General features: G+C 33.9%; 1 pseudogene across 1 annotated transcript in view; it reads right to left on the bottom strand.

Moving 5' to 3' along the window:
• The window catches only part of LOC125878217 (cyclin-dependent kinase F-4-like), a 22,000-nt pseudogene extending 4,316 nt beyond the window's left edge, over window positions 1-17,684 (bottom strand). The window contains exons 1-18 of the transcript XR_007447736.1: window positions 17,391-17,684; window positions 15,823-16,204; window positions 15,158-15,734; window positions 14,996-15,074; window positions 14,837-14,905; window positions 14,670-14,759; window positions 14,450-14,588; window positions 13,881-13,983; window positions 13,745-13,797; window positions 13,601-13,667; window positions 13,339-13,447; window positions 13,016-13,081; window positions 12,804-12,872; window positions 12,695-12,712; window positions 12,212-12,257; window positions 12,014-12,127; window positions 11,785-11,816; window positions 11,576-11,666 (exon numbers count right to left, since the gene is read on the bottom strand). The product of XR_007447736.1 is annotated as a cyclin-dependent kinase F-4-like (transcript). The remainder of the gene's footprint in view (window positions 1-11,575; window positions 11,667-11,784; window positions 11,817-12,013; window positions 12,128-12,211; window positions 12,258-12,694; window positions 12,713-12,803; window positions 12,873-13,015; window positions 13,082-13,338; window positions 13,448-13,600; window positions 13,668-13,744; window positions 13,798-13,880; window positions 13,984-14,449; window positions 14,589-14,669; window positions 14,760-14,836; window positions 14,906-14,995; window positions 15,075-15,157; window positions 15,735-15,822; window positions 16,205-17,390) is intronic.
• Window positions 17,685-17,992: the final 308 nt, after the last annotated feature.

The raw sequence follows: 17,992 nt of genomic DNA, 5'->3' as shown, positions 1-17,992 counted from the left end.
AGAGCATCCGGTTAGAGTTCCGGCCTCTTATACTTGATACTTGTGATTGGTTACTTGGGTACTTCTGCTGAGCATCCGGTTCGAGGTCCGGCCTCAGTGCTGTCAGATTCTACTAATTAGGGTTGAGGTTCTGGTTCGATGTTCTTCGTTCTTGGGTTCTTTTATGCAATTCTCTTTAGTTATAGTTATTCTGTGTACTCGTCGGGCTTATGGGGGTCCGTTCGGGTTTTTATTTAACTTGCGCACGAGTGTACCTTCTGGGCTTATGGGGGTCCAGTTAGGTGTAGTTAGCTTATAGATTACTTTAGTTAGTTCTTTGTACACTCGTGTGCATTTCATTGTTAGTTAGATTTTAGTTCTTGACCCTCGGTTTGTATTATTCCTTCTTTTCATATTGCCTTTACTTTTCAAGTTCAGTCGGCCTATGATGCCTACTGGGTACCTGTTGTTTTGGTACTCATGCTACGCTCTGCATCTATTTCGTGATGCAGGTCCGGGCACTAGCAGCCAGCGTTGATCGAGCTTGGAGCAGACTGATCCGGAGACGGGAGTGAGCATACGACGTTTTGTACTATTTCAGCCTCCATCTGTATATATAGACTTGTCTTTTACCTTTCGAGACAGTCCAGTCTATGTTGTCCACTTTTGGGACTTGTACTCATTTTGTTAGTAGCTCTGTACTAGTGACTTCCAGGTTCTGGGAGGGATCTTTATTTGTATATATGTTTTTTTGGTTTGCTTCTGCCTGTTTATATTGTTATTTGTCTCCTCTTATTTAGTTTCTACCCTCAGACCCATTACTTGTTGTTCCGGGTTACGGGTTGGCTTACCTACTGGTGGGTTATAGTAGGTGCCATCATGACTTGAGAAATCGGGTCGTGACACATTCACATCGCTTCTAGTTAGTTTCTTTGTTATCCAGTTACCCAATGCATTAACCTCCCGACTTGATAAACCAAAAGCAAAAGAATGTTGACTATCAATGGAAGATTGGGCTGTCGAAGAGGTGTTGGGTAAGGATGGCGGAGGAGTATTGTTTGCAATTGGTTTTGAGTTTTCATGAACTTGTGTAAAGAGAGTCAAAAAAGGTGAATTAGGATGGTCCTTGCCGCCGTCTATGGAAGAGAAATCAATAGTAGTAGTAATTGGTTTCGAATCAGCAAGATTTTCAGAAACTTGGGGAAACAGAGACAAAGTGGTATTAGAAGACGAGTAGTGCTGAGGAAGAGAATAGCTAATTGGTTCGGCATCAATAACACTGTCTTCTGAAAATGGCAGAGACATTAGAAAATCGTCGAAAAATTGATCACCAATTTCCATAGCGTAACTAAGAGAAATAAAGGAATGAGAATAGTAGTAATATTTTGGAATGAAGAAAAAGGCCCTTTTATAGGTTTGTATAATTTTCCCATTTTGGATCAAACTCGGATTCTGTGTTAAAAAGGAAAGTTCTATTTTTGGTATATTATTTGAGTTAAAAGAGTTTAAATTAATTATTACCAATTAATTAATTTATTATCCATTTCATATTTTAACATATACTATTTGTTCAAAAATCCCCCCCCCNCCCCCCCCCCCCCCCCCAATTAGCTAAGTAGCATAAAAATATCGTTGCTATTAACAATTGTTCCGATTTCAATAATAAGTATTATTAAAGTTTTTGTGTAATTTCACAAATAGGTATTATAGAGGGTAGTGTGTATACCAATCTTATCATCTCTTGATAGTTTTATTTTCGATAGACCCTTGGTTAAAAAAAACACACAATAAAATAGTTTAGAAAAATAAATAACAAAGATGTAGAAGCCATGACAAAATACAACAAAACTTAATTATCAACATTAAGTTTTCGACTAAAAAATCTGTTCAATTGTTTCCTTTAAAACTGCTTTGGTTCTCGACTAAAACGAACAACTAAACGTTATACTAAGTAATACTTTATGTGTCAAATTTATAGGAATGTGTTTGACCGAACACAGTAGCAATACCATATCCAGAGAAATTAGGATTGTACAATGGTTGATTCAATTTGATTAGAAATTTATTGATTTGACTCAACAATTATCGATCTGTAGACATGTAAAATTATCATAGAGTCATTAAGATATTGACTTATTGATTATTAATTTATTGGTTATTGATCGTTATCGCTTTGATTATTGATTTAACCGTTAAGATTTGACACATAAAAATCATTGAAGATCACTTAAAACCATAATGGGAATGTTTTGAGTTCAAAGTTAGATTACAATACAACGCTTCCATAATAAGTAACAACTATCAAAAGAAGAATTCAGAAAAAAGAAGGAATATATGAATGAAGCAACACTACAAATCAGTAAAGTTTTCATAAACTTGTGTAAAGAGAGTCAAAAAAGGTGAATTAGGATCGTGATCGTCCTTGCTACTGTCTGACGCCTCATCGGTCGTCTTCTAAAACTACTGTTGATTTCACTTTATCTCTGTGCCACCTATGGAAGAGAAATCAACGGTAGTAGTAATTGTAAGATTTTCAGAAACAGAGACAAAGTGAAATCAACAGTAGTTTTAGAATAGCTAATTGGTTCGGCGCTATCTTGTGAATATGGCGGAGAGAGATAACATTAGAAAATCGTCTTCCATGGTGTAAAAGAGAAAGTACATAAAAAATAAAGACTAACTTTTATAGAAAGTAAGAAAATCGTCTTCCATGGCATAAAAGAGAAAGTACGTAAAAATTAAAGACAAACTTTGTATACAAAGTAAGTAAAAAATAAAGACAGACTTTTTATAGAAAGTAAATAAAAAATAAAGACGAACTTTTTATAGAAAGTAAGGAAATGGAATGCAAATTATACTAAAAAAAATTCTAGTTCTATTTTTGGTAAAATAATTTGAGTTGAAACCGTTTAGTTTCATATTACTCCAATTATGTTATTTATTATTCGTTCCATTATGTTAGCTTTCTTGATAATCTATAATATTACTGTCATAATCGAGTAATTAGTTATTTACACTTTCCTTTTATAGTTTTGTATGTATAATTCTCTTCTCCTGCATAGGATCAGTGCGGCTCAAGCTAATTAATGACCTAAAATCAAAAATAAGTTGGGCGCCTAAATTTTAATTATTTTTTTATATCCGAGATTCAAGTTATTTCTTTCTTTTTAATAAAAAAGTTTGTTTTTTTATGATCTTAAACTAAAGATATATATATATATACCAAAATATTTTTTAATCTTGTGGTCTTAAGCATATCATGTGGAAGTTAAATTTAAAAATTGATCCATAAAAAAGAAATATTCTTTAATGTTTCAAAACAAATTAAAAAAATCTTTATTTTTATTTTTTTTGTTAAAAAGCTTAAGATAATTTTATTATTACTAAAAAATTAGGCCCTTCGATTTTGGGGGCCTCATTTTTAAAGGCATTGAGCCACCCCTGCATAGGATCAAAATGGGATTCAAATGTTTGAGTTTTCTCTGTTTTTATTCCATACCAGAAAAGGAAAGGAAAGACAATTTCTACTTCTATTTTTGGTATAATTATTCGGGTTAATGAGTTTAAATTTTACCTTAGATATATGGTCTTTTATTAAAATTTGGATTTAGGCCACTAATTTTATGGAGACTTTTTAATCATCAAATCTACTTGTGTGATCAAACATGTTGTAAATGTGAGATTACACTAGATATACTATTATTGTTCACCTATGTATATATTTGAGCTCTTTTATATTAAAATTATGTTTTAGGCCAATAAATTTTATTGAGACTTTTTTTTATCATCAAACATGGTTTGTTCAATTATGTATATACTTGAGGTCTCTTATTAAATTTTTTCTTTAGACCACTAATTTTATTGAGACTCTTTGATCATCAAACTTGCTAATATGATCAAACCCACTTGTGAGATTACACTAGATATATTATTGTAATAGTAGTTGTATTTAATCTCCTAATACATGTGCATTAGTGAGTAAGGGGAAAAAAGAGATCATAAGATATTTTTCTTCATTTTTGATCTTTTAAATTATCTTGATTATCTTTGTTTAGTTATTTTTTGTTGCATCTGTTCATATGTTATATTTATCATATTTTATATTTCAATTATGGAACAATCTCTTAAAAATTCAAGAGTGATTTGGAAGAATTTGGAGGTAGATAAGATTTTTGTAGAAAATTATATTTAAGAAATATCCTTAAATGGGAGACGTGGAAATAGTTTGAAGTCAAGCTCATGTTAGTATATTTTGTGAACATGACAACTACAAACACTCGAGAATTTCTATCACCATATGGTAACGTTCGATATTAATAGGAGGTCATCTGTTATTTGCAGTTTTGATGATTTGACAAACCATGGGACCTTGTAAAGGGACCTATCCTTGTGCCAATTTACACACAAATGTCAGGCTGTAAAAAGTACAATTGGTTGGTGCACAGTCTCCAACTGTGGCAGAAACCTCGGCCAATTGTATGGACTCGAAGGTTATGTCTATTATTCATAAAGGTTATGTTCAATAGACACAACCTTAGTGTTTGCATCTTGAAAATTCTCAAGAACACAAGCAAAGACCCACTTTGTGAAGTATTCTCCAAAAGGACAACAGGGACCTGATCAAGCTGCAAGTGTCATAGTTGTCTCAGGAATTATACTTCAATGCTTATATTGTAAATTTGTTCCTAATCTATAAAGGATTCAGATCTTTTGTTCTGTTTGTAAAAGTCTAAATCGGTTAGAGTTAACTGATTTAATGGGCAGTGTTGTATCTACTTAGTCAAATTCTAAATCATGTAGGAGCTAGCTGATTTAGTGGGCAGTTTGGTATCTGCTTAGTTGAAGTCTAAGTTATCTAGGATTGATAGCTTAGTGGGCAGTGTGGTATCTGCTTAGGCTCAGTAAGTTATAGGGTTATTACTTAACTTTGAGATTAAGAGGTTAATCTCGTTTGGAGTTGTATCTGTGTTTCACTTTTGCTTGAAGAGATTAGTGAAAACAGTTGAAAATCCTGTGTGACAAGTCGTGGTTTTACTCCCTTGAGCAAGGAGGTTTCCACGTAAATTGATTGTGTTGTTTTTCTGTTCATTGTTTACTCTACATTATTGTTCTTGCTGAGTCAAGGGACCTGGTCCGTTGACTAATAGTGGATGCACATATTTTATCAATTGGTATCAGAGCAGGTGTTCTCTAGCTGGTTAACACCAAGAGAGAGATTCTTGTAGAAAGATGGATGCTCCACTGAATCTGAAAGAAGGACAATCGTCAACAAGACCACCTCGTTTCAATGGCCAGTTCTATAGTTGGTGGAAAACAAAGATTCACGACTTTTGAATGGCCGAAGACCGCGAGCTATGGGATATTGTGTTGGATGGACCCTTCATCCCAACAATGAAAGTGAAGGATGGTGAAATAACAAAAGTCGTTCCTAAGACTTGTCAATAGTACAACGAGGCGGACAGAAAGAAGATCGAGAAAAGCTATAAAGCTAAGAAGTTGCTGGTGTGTGGTATAGGTGCTGAAGAGTACAATCGCATTTCAGCTTGTGAGTCAGCAATAAAAATCTGGGATTATCTCAATACAGCTCATGAGGGCACGGAGCAGGTGAAAGAATCAAAGGTGGACATGCTGACCACCCAATATGAGAACATCACAATGAATGAGGGAGAAACTATTCATGACATGCACTAGAAAACCTTCTGTCAAGCTTTGAAATTGGAAGATCAAGCTATATTGAGAGCTTAAGATTCATCCATGGCTGCTTTTCTTCTAATGTTGCATTAGAAACGAAGAAGTGAGAAAAAGGAACTATAAAACATTGTTTGTGAGAATGTGAAAACTGATTCATTCCGTTTGGATGTGTACTTTTTTAGCAGATGAATGGAAAATATCTAATCCTAGCTTAACTAATTCTAACCAAGTACTTGCTAATCTAAAGCTATCAATTAACTAAGTAACCGACTTAGTCAACACTGACTGATTAGTAAGCTAGACGAATACACTGTACAATATAAATATGTATTGAGCTGAATTTCAACAACATGATTCCTGAGATGGATTCTCTGCTTTGGGGCCCAACTAATTCAAATTCGCACCAGAAAACCTTCATTAGATGTAAAACGCTCCCTGACAAAGATACACTCAGTTTGATGTCGAAGACTGTTTAAGCAGGCTACCAAAGCACACATTAAAAGATTCTATCGAGTTAGCTCAGAACTCATGCATGTAAGAAAACCAATCTTTAACATCAGCCAAAACGCCACTGTCACAACCTAAAATTAATTAAGTATATCACTAATTAAGTTGCTTTGATTAAAGCAAAGATCTGATAATCAATAGTCAGGTTCAAATTTGATTTTATTTTTTTACTATGAGATAAGATTGTCATGGAACAAGCAAAATATTCCTCTGCTAATTACAAAGTTAGCACAACAAGGAGACTAACATTACAATTTACACAGGTTATATATTTCTAGTTTTGATCACACTAATAACATAAACCATATGTTTACTCCCCGTGAACAAACTAAGTTAACATTGTTGATGTTTGACATTATATAAACATAGAAAACGATACAACATAACGTGATACATTATTGAATAATAAGTAAGAACCATAACAAAAGAAGATGTAAGGATAAATTCAGAACAAAGAATGATTATACAAATGAAGCGACACTAAAAAGCTTTGATTCCATTCTTGCATAATTGATCACCAAGCTAAAGCTCAATATAACTAACTAAAAAGTAAAAAATATGAAAAAAAAAACATCTTAAAGATCTAGTTGATTCCTCGTTTCAACTCAAAAGCAAAATCTTGAATTGGTTTTCTCCCAACATATCGAGATGACGTCATTTTCTTTCAGATTCCTCTTTTTGACAAAATCCTTTGTCCATGCTTTGACAAGGTGAAAGCTATTAGTAGACCGTTTCTTGAGGGTCAAAATATGCTTTGTTTGTGTATCCATATCAAATACGGTAACATCAACTCCACATAATTGTTGACAAATTATGCTCTGTTCTTCCTTGTTCATGAAGAGTAATATGTAATTATTCATGTCTTGTCGAGATAGTAATAACCTCGAAGCTCCATTCACATCGCTTCTTGTTAGCTTCTTTGTTATCCAGTGGCCTTCCTCTCCATTTGATTCTTTTGTTTGCACAGTTACCCAATACATTAACCTCCCGTTTTGATGAAGCAAAAACAGAAGAATGTTGACTATCAATGGAAGATAGCGTTATCGAAGAGGTGTTGGGTAGGCATGGGGGAGGAGTATTGTTTGCAATTGGTTTTGAGTTTTCATAAACTTGTGTATAGAGGGTCAAAAAAGGTGAATTATGATCGTCCTTGCCGCCGTCTATGGAAGAGAAATCAACCGTAGTAGTAATTGGTTTCGAAGCACCAAGATTTTCAGAAACTTGGGGAAACAGAGACAAAGTGGTATTAGAAGACGAGTGATGAGGAAGAGAATAGCTAATTGGTTCGGCATCAATAACATTGTCTTCCGAAAATGGCAGAGACATTAGAAAATCGTCGAAAAATTGATCACTATTTTCCACAGCGTAAGAGAAATAAAGGAACGAGAATAGTAGTAATATTTTGGAAAGGCTGGGTAATGATCCTTTTATAGATTTGTATAATTTCTCCCTTTTTGGATTGAAGTCGGATTCTGTGTTAAAAAGGAAAGGATTCACAATTTTAGTTCTATTTTTGGTATATTATTTGAGTTAAAAGAGTTTAAATTAATTATTACGAATTAATTAATTTATTATCCATTTCATATTTTAACATATACTATTTGTTCAAACCCCCCCCCCCCCCTCCAATAATTAGCTAAGTAGCGTAAAAATTTCTTTGCTATTAACAATTGCTCCAAAAAAGATAAAATGAGCCCTATTTTTAAAAAAAAATTATTCTGAGGGGCAGTTACGTCCTCCATTTAAAGCTCAAGACAAATGCTTCTAATTGTAAAAACTTGAGCAAAATTTAATATCGAAGATTATGAGATTACTTTGACTATTTAAAATGATAATTTTTACATAATTTCAATAATAAGTATTATTAAAGTTTAATTGTCAATATCATACCTTGTGTAATTTTATAAATAGATATTATAGAGGATAGTGTGTGTATCGATTTTATCATATCTTGATAGGTTTATTTTCGATAGACCCTTGGTTCAAGAAAAAACACAATAAAATAGTTTAGAAAAATAAATAACAAAGATATAGTAGCCATGACAAAATACAATAAAATTTAATTATCAACATTACGTTTTCAACTAAAGAATTTGTTCAATTGTTTGCTTTAAAACTGCTTTGGTTCTTGACTAAAACGAACAACTAAAAGTTATAATAAGTAATACTTTATGTGTTTTAATTTATAGGAATGTGTTTGACCGAACACAGTAGCAATATCATACCTAGAGAAATTAGGATTGTACATCAGTTGATTCAATTTGATTAGAAAATTATTGATTTGACTCAACAATTATCGATTGATTATTGATCGTTAACGCTTTTCTTATTGGTTTAACATTTAAGATTTGACACATAACTTTCAGTTGTTCGTTTTAGTCGAGAACCAAAACAATTTTAAAGGAAACAATTGAACAAATTTTTTAGCTGAAAACTTAATGTTGATAATTAAATTTTATTGTATTTTGTCATGGCTTCTACATCTTTGTTATTTATTTTTCTAAACTATTTTATTGTGTTTTTTCTTGAACCAAGGGTCTATCGAAAATAAAACTATTAAGATATGATAAGATCGGTATACACACTATCCTCTATAATGCCAATTTGTAAAATTACACAAGGTATAATATTGACAATTAAACTTTAATAATACTTATTATTGAAATTGTGTAAAAAAGTATCATTTTAAATAGTCAAAATAATCTCATAATCTTCGATATTATAGCTTGATCAAGTTTTTACAATTAGAAGCATTTGTCTTGAGCTTTAAATGGAGGACGTAACTGCCCCCTCAGAATAGATTTTTTCAAAAATAGGGCTCATTTTTTCTTTTTTGGAGCAATTGTTAGTAGCAAAGATATTTTTACGCTACTTAGCTAATTAACGGGGGTNGGGGATATTTTTGAACAAATAGTGTATGTTAAAATATTTGTTTTAATTTACTCGTTTAATTCATGAATCAAGAAAATTTTATTATATTTTTTCTTTTTACCTTTAGTATTACATAATAGGGAAAAAGGACAAATATATCTCCGAACTATCGTAAATGGTATGTAGATACCCTCTGTCATACTTTTGGGACATTGGTGCCCTTGCTGTCAAAAAACTAGCGCATATATGTCATTCACTCTAACGAAAGAATAAATAGGGACACGTGGTGCGATCTTATCCATCAATCCAATATTTATTACATGTCAAATCGATGGATAAAATTATGACATGTGTATGTTTGTTAGTATAAAAAGTACATATGCTCTAGTTTTTGGACGACAAGGGCACCAATGTCGCAAAAGTATGACGGAGAGTATTTATATACCATTTACGATAGTTCAGGGGTATATTTATCATTTTTCCCTATTATTTAATAGTAAAGGTAAAAAGAAAAAATATAATGAATTTTTATTGATTTTAATATGAAATGGATAATAAATTAATTAATTGGTAACATTTACACGTGAACAAGCTTTAAACTCTTTTAACTCAAATAAATATACCAAAAATAGAACTAAAATTGTCAATCCATCCCTTTTTAACACAGAATCCGACTATGAAATGGATAATAAATTAATTAATTGGTAACATTTACATGTGAACAAACTTTAAATTCTTTTAACTCAAATAAATATACCAAAAATAGAACTAAAATTGCAAATCCTTTCCTTTTTAACACAGAATCCGACTTTGATCCAAAATGGAAAAATTATACAAATCTATAAAAGGATGATCAATTTCTCTTAGTTACGCTATTACTACTATTCTCATTCCTTTATTTCTTTCCAAAATATTACTACTATTCTCATTCCTTTATTTCTCTTAGTTACGATATGGAAATTGGTGATCAATTTTCTGACGATTTTCTAATGTCTCTGCCATTTTCGGAAGACAGTGTTATTGATGCCCAACCAATTAGCTATTGTCTTCCTCATCACTACTCGTCTTCTAATACTACTTTGTCTCTCTTTCCCCAAGTTTCTGAAAATCTTGCTGCTTCCAAACCAATTACTACTACTGTTGATTTCTCTTCCATAGACGGCGGCAAGGACCATCCTAATTCACCTTTTTTGACTCTCTTTACACAAGTTCATGAAAACTCAAAACCAATTGCAAACAATACTCCTCCGCCGTCCCTACCCAACACCTCTTCGACAGCCCAATCTTCCATTGATAGTCAACATTCTTCTGTTTTTGCTTCATCAAGTCGTGAGGTTAATGCATTGGGTAACTGGATAACAAAGAAGCTAACTAGAAGCGATGTGAATGGAGCTTCAAGGCTATTACTATCTCAACAAGACGTGAATAATTACATATTACCCTTTATGAACGAGGAAGAACAGAGCATAATTTGCCAACAATTGTGTGGAGTTGATGTTACCGTATATGATATGGATACACAAACAAGCCATATTTTGACTCTAAAAAAATGGTCAACTAATAGCTTTCACCTTGTCAAAGCATGGACAAAGGCTTTTGTCAAAAGGAGGAATCTCAAAGAAAATGACGTCATCTCGATACGTTGGGAGAAAACCAATTCAAGATTTTGCTTTCGAGTTGACATGAGGAATCAACTAGATCTTTAAGATCTTTATTTTTTCATATATTTTTAGTTAGTTATATCGAGCTTTAGCTTAATGATCAATTGTGTAAGTGTTGAAACAAAAGTCTTAAGTGTTGTTTCATTTATATAATCATTCTTTGTTCTAAATTGATCTTTATATCTTGTTTTGATGGTTGTTACTTATTATTCTATAATGGAATAATGCGATATATTATTCCATAAACAGATTATTTTTGTTAGTGGTGTAATCAATACTAGAAATCTGAGTAGTTTAAGTCTCCTTGTTGTGCTAACTGACTATTGGGAAACTTAATTTATGTACAAAAGATGCAATGTATACACACTATCAATGAGTGTTGAGGAAAACCATTTATTCAAGCAAAACAAGGAAATACATTATTCAAAACATCGTAGATGTAACAAAATCTCCAAAAACTAAACAAAAATATTGAAAGCACAAAGACTGCTGGCTTCACCAAAGTAACATCAAAATTAGCCATGCACATAAATACTATTATCGCTAATAGAACACTGGAACAAAGTAGGACACTCTCAGCTATGACATTTATTCATTCAGCAACTTTCCTCGAAAAGCTTCTCCCCGGAAGAAACTCTTTAGACCGTCCATGGAACAAGTTGTGCTGCCCATGCCATCCTCCTGCCTTCATTGGCTTAACTACTGGCTGCATTGTAGGTCCTCTGCCAGAGCCAATATTCATGTTTCCCAGCTTATCAGCTGCATCAAAAACGGCAAAATTCTGCACTCTGGAACCAACCACTGCCAAGCTCTAAAGAAAAACTAGCTTTATGGGCACAACAATACAAGTATTCCAATAGACTCACTTGGATCGCTTGGAATGTTCCTTCCGGGAGGTCGATATTTTGGTTGTTGGTTAACAGAGCCTTGCAGGAATTTATCATTCCTCGTTGGATCCTGAACAATTGTTTGCAGAAATTAGATTCAGGTAGAATACCCCTACGTCTAGCCACAACATTTGTCTCGTCTATCAGATGGGAAAAATAATAAAAGGTTGTTTCCGAGGATAACATACCTGATAATTCATATCCAGCTTCCTTTGTACACCTGTTACACAATTTCAGTGGGAAACAATTGAATAAGAATCAGAATAAAGAAGGCAAGTTTTTGTGCGCAGCTAAAAGGATGGATGGTTCTTTCACAGTTAAATTCAGGAAGGAAAAATATTAAATAGTTAGTCCAGAGAATAGGAGGCCTCAGATTTAGCTGGATCACAGTAAAATCCTTTAAATTCTTATAATCACCTGCGTTAAACGGCAGCTGTGACTTGACAGTTGAGAAGTTGCTGCTAGGTTTGGGATTGTTCGACATCCCAGATGACCACTTTTACTTCTGCTCCACTGCACCCCGCACAACAGCTACGATAAAAAAAGTCCTTTTAAGTTCATTGTAACAACATAAAACCCAAGTTTCTTACTAGTAATGTGGAAGACAATACAAACCAGAAGGAGGAGTCTTAGCAACAGCAGCCTTGGTGCGTAGTGATGGTGAAAGAGTTGGTTTGGTTCTTGTGGAATCAAACTCAATGAAAGATGAATTAATATGAAGATTTTGTAGGAAGATAATTAGTGCAAAATAAAAGTCAAGATAGTATCTTGGTAGGTGAAATTTAGGTAAACCATTAAATGGTTTCACATGTTTAACCTTGACATTTTGACACATAGTGATGTCATGGATGACATCAATAGGAAGAATTATTCTTATAAATAGATAGCTCTTAATTCATTTTCAAAACATCATTTCACTTGCCTTCTCAACTTCTAAGGCATTTGATGTTTTCTCTCATTTCACTTGTATTCTTTACAGAGTGAAATAAATATTGGTGCAGTTGTTCTTTGGTGGACGTAGGATCATTTTGATTCGAACCACGTTAAATATTGTTATTCTTCCTTGTTCTTTATTTTCACGTTTCCGCTAACAGATGGAGGTACATAAAAGCAACTCTGCCACATCACAAATGATATCATCTAATTTAATAGAAAGACAGACACTGACTTATGTACATTAAGTTAAAAAATGGAAGGAGTTGTCCACCTGGAAAAAAGGATGCTGAAGAGCATCGATTGCCGTCGGCCTCTTACGAGGATCCCATGAACAAAGAGACTGCAGCAAGTAACAGAAAAAGATGAAATGACAAGCTATCAGATATTCCATTCCCTTTTAGAAGTGTATTCAGAAAGGTTGCATATATGGCAATGTTGCGAACAATTAAGAAAGTGATACGAATGTTTTTAGCCACCTCTTACCGTGATTAGACTAATAGCATTTTCACTGGCAGATGGAACTAGCAAAGCAAGATCTACACCAGCAACCTGCCAAATAAAACCAGGGAAGGTGTCAACCCACATTCAAAAGAAATCACTTTGCTAGTTAATATCATTTTTTTCCGTTAGGGGAACTAAAAGGACCTCCTTTTCAATAGTTGAAAGGCTAAGAACTGAAATCAAAAGCAAAAAAGAAGAGGACGGTGGGAGCTAATCTGAAAAATCCTTTTAAGAATAGCAATTCTTTTTCCATTAAAGAATTCCGGAACAACAGATAGCTTCATATCAAGGAAGAGTTATGTTACCTGCGGAAATTGGTAGTTAATAGCACTAGCAAGTTCAAGTCCCTGAGACCAGTCCCTCTTGGTTGGGGTCCCTATAACACTGCATATTTTGTAGATCTCATCTGCTTCACTGCACCCAAAGAAAAGAAGCATACAGCCGACTGTCATCAGAACGTAAATGGATTGCAAATGACATTTCAATCCACCATCCCTCCCTCTCCTCTTCTATATACATTTCTATGCAGGTCGCAGAGAAATCAATATTATAACCACAGATGCATACCTTGAACCCGGAAACAGAGGACGAAGACTAAACAACTCAGCCATTATAGCACCCATGGCCCACATATCTGCAGAGTATTGAAAGATAATCAATATACATCCAGAAAGAAATAGCTGAAACAGATAGTGTGCATCATTTACATACCGACAGCAGGACCATAGATGGGTGACTGGAGAAGAACTTCAGGAGCACGATACCTACAGTGCCACACAATTGGTATAAGGAAAAAATAGACTAACCATTTAGACGAATGAACATATAGATGAGCAAGCATACTAACCAACGTGTTGATACATATTCTGTATACGGAGGCTGAGAATTGATCTCCCGAGCAAGACCAAAATCAGCAACTTTAATTATATCTTTCGAAACCAACAAGTTCTCTGCACAACCATCAGTATCACATGTTAAAATGGGTCAGATCACGAAGGAATGAACTATAACATGCAGATTGTCACGACTGCATGCATATTACACAACAAACACAAATAAAATGTATAAGCTCTTCTAGATTTCCTTGGTGCCTTGTAGACTGTAGTATATCTCATAAATCCTGAATGCATATTTAGCTCAGTGAACCCAACTCAAAAAGCAGTAAACAAAGAAAACTAAAATGACATCTGCAAGCAAGAGCCAGAATAAATAAAGAATTTGAGCTTAAGCTGTTGGAGGGAAGGGAGCAGGAATGCTGATCACCATAGATATATTAGTTTTCAAGACTAAGGGTGGTTCTCACAGGAAAACAAAAGAGTATAGTACATATAGTACAATAAGATAGTTATGTTAAGTCCAACTCTTCATCATCATCCACAGCATTTACAGACAAAAAACGAGGAAAGGTCAAAACACCTGGCTTAAGGTCACGATGAAAATATCCTTGTCGATGCATGTAAGCAAGACCTTGAAATACTTGGAAGCACCAATTTCTCACTTCGGATTCTGAGAAAAGCTTTGCTCTGTCCTTCATAAGCTGGTATAAGTTGCACTCCTGCAAAACCTCGTTCAAACTTAGACATTCAGTCAACTGACTGGTCGCAAATATATATTACAGAGGTAAACCATGACATACCATGTATTCAAACACGAAATACAAAATGTCGTTCTCCCTAACCACTTCCTTGAGCTTCACAATATTCGAATGGTTCATTTTTCTCAGAGACTGCAAAAGAATTCACGGTTATTGAATTCTCAGCAGAGAAAAAAAAAAATATGGCCAAAGGAAGGAAATCATCTAACCTTGACCTCTCTCAAGTTTATGCATTCTTCCCATGAATAATAATTCTTCTTCATCTTTTTAATCGCAACCTGTGTTAGACAAATGAATAGTATTAGAGGACTTCGAAAATTCAACAACATCAGTAGGTTCTAAGTTGTTCCTAACACATATGCACCTACCACTTCACCAGTCTGCTTATTAAGTGCACGCCAAACATTGCCAAACGTACCATTACCAACTTCTTCAATTATCTGGTACCTGCACCATTAAGAAGGATTAGATAAGCATACAGGAGTCGGGACAATAAAAACAAAAAATGATAAGCGAAATGAGACCACAACCTTTCCATTTCAGTAGCTTCAATAGCACGTAGGACTCTTATTAAATGGAGTATAGGGACAACACACACATAAACAAAGTGGATTTCTGTCTCGGGATGACTGTAAAAGAAAAAAAAAATACTAAAAGGAACTATGGCCTGGCTGATTCAGCAAAATCACCCTTAATTTCCTTCTGCAAAACTGATGACGGCAGAATCAGCAATGATAGGACGGATGGGCTTCACAGCCTTATTTGTAAGATATATAGCAGAAGAAAGACCAAAACTGTAACAGGTGAGAGAAAGCAAGCAAAGGCAAGTGCTGCAGTGCATCATGATACCACTTCAAAGCTAACTGAGATTCAAATAGCTCAATTCAACATATCAAATTATACGTCCAAGTCACAGAACCTTTCTTTCTCAAAAACACATTAGCTCCTTGCCTCCAATAACACTTCTGTCTGATACCAAATCTTCAGTCAACCGAATTGTGAAGAAGAGGTCTCTAGAAACTACCAAACCCGAAGCAAGTGTGTAAAGAGCTAACTAATTCTCAACAATGCATAGAAACATCATACATATGTCTGCTGAATTTAGCCCTGTAGTGAATAGAGACAGAGGAGATAATGTAAGACTACTAGGATATATAAGCACTATAACAAGGTAAAGTACAACCCACAGCAGTACCTCAGAGGATGGTTTCCAAAGGTTCCTGAATGGGTGTCTTATCGGCGATGCGCTAGAAATAAAAAACTTGCATGAGGTAGTTAACAGTACAGTCACAATTGACATCATAAGGTGTGCTGCTTACTAGTGGAACTGCATTAAACATCCAACACTTAACTTATGTGGAAATGGCATATGGTCTCCTGTACTGATCACTCAAGAGCAGATGTTAACTATGTGCAATTGACAAAGGAAACAACAAGGAAATCTCCACAGATGAGGAACCGCCAATCGAGGACTTCCTGAAATGAGAAAGCTTGATACCCAAAGTTATCTGAGAAAAGGCAGACTTGCTCCATGTCCTAAACAATATTATTCTGTTGGGATTGAAGTCTAATTGACCCTGAAAAAATCATAACCAAGAGAAAAAGGTCAGTATGTCCAAGGCACAATACTAAATAAAAGGAGAACACCCATAGAAACGAAAATTCACGCTTGAGAAAGACGACGACAGAGCAATATTTTGACAAGTTCAGTAATGCAATTATGCTAACATGCAAACACACTAATCAAGGATCCCAATCAACATCCTTGCCTAGATAAGCACAACAAAAACCAGCTTGTTCATGGTTGTCCAAGACTTCAAGTTTATCATTAGGACATTAGCAGGTAAAAATAACCCTTACTACAAATCTGTCTGTATACCCGCCTTCCAAATCATATTGTGACTATCTCATATTCCATCTAGCAATCAAAGAGTAGGAACAAGCACTAAATAGTTGGATTAAGAATTAACAACAAACCAATGTCAAATTCATTGCTCAAAGCTCATACTGTCATACAATTCTTTCATTACATAGTGGTACAAGATTATATAAGTAAAAACGTACACTATTAGTTACAATTACAAGACTACTCATTTAAAAAACTCTGAAATTCAAAGAACTTCAGAACAATCAATTTTCTTCAAAACAGAATACTAACTTTTTCCAAGCCTCAACAGAATACTAACATACAGTTGTGCTCAAACCAAAACTTAACCTCATCCTAAATCCTCAGTCACCACCATGATTCCCATAAATTCATCACAGAATAGCCACACAAAAATCTAATTATATAGCCTAAACCAATCTCCCACCTTCCTTAACAAAATTACCATAAAGAAACAAACCCTTATTACCAATAGTCTTAGCACTATTTCCAATTAACAAAAAGATTCCCAAACAGCATATACACACACAACAAACACTCAAATAAATCGAAAAAATTGGTTTCCAACTCATACCCAAAACAACAGTATGCCAAGATTCAAACCCCCAAACAATAAAGAATCAATCTTTAGCCTCAGCCTCAAAACCAAATCAATAAAGAATCAAACTTTAGCCTCAGATTCAAACTCAAATCAATAAAGAATCAAACTTTATAGCCTAAACATTCATATCTAATCATAAACAGTATTAAAAGCAAATCTTTTATCAGATCTAATCAAAAACTCAATACCCCACCTCAACATATCAAGAAAATCCACACCCAAATACCAAAATCACATAAAAATAAAGAAAAACAAGAAAAAGGGGAAAATATATTACCTGAAATTGAAACGGCATAACCAAGAAAAAGCCACAAGAAGAAAGGAAAAGGAAATTTAATACCAAACCCTATAAAAAAAATAGTATATTTATTATTCTTCTGACTTTTCCTCTTTCACAAAAAGAGCCACCCTATAATAATGATGAAGGTATCATAACTATTTTGATAATGATGTGAAATCTTGGCTTTATTTGTGAAAAAAAAAAGGGCAAAAAAATCTTCTACATAATTATTATTTATTCCTTTCAACAATTTTTTATTTAATTTCCATGTTTTGTTCTTCTGTGAAAAAAAAAAAGGGAGGAGAAGAAACTAAAGATTGATTCTTTCTTTGGTAGTGATTTGGTGCCACGCATGACTCACGTGGTCGTTAGGATTTTCTCAATATTCCAAGAAGAATTGAAGATATTTTTTTATAAAATAAAAATTAGTTTTTGAAAAAATTAATTAAGATTTTTTGTGGCCACAAAATAATAAGAAGGTTTTTTTTTTTCAATTTTTATACAGCACCCAACTGGTACTGAATTACGTGGTGCAGGTAGTGTTACAATAAGGATAATACTTAACATCTTTTCGATTAAATTCGGATTGCACTCTACAG

This window comes from Solanum stenotomum, chromosome 10 (assembly GCF_019186545.1).
Source record: "Solanum stenotomum isolate F172 chromosome 10, ASM1918654v1, whole genome shotgun sequence".
In the NCBI taxonomy this organism is placed as follows: domain Eukaryota; kingdom Viridiplantae; phylum Streptophyta; class Magnoliopsida; order Solanales; family Solanaceae; genus Solanum; species Solanum stenotomum.
The sequence above is the reverse complement of the archived record's forward strand: the minus strand, read 5'-3'. Positions and strand labels throughout refer to the sequence as shown.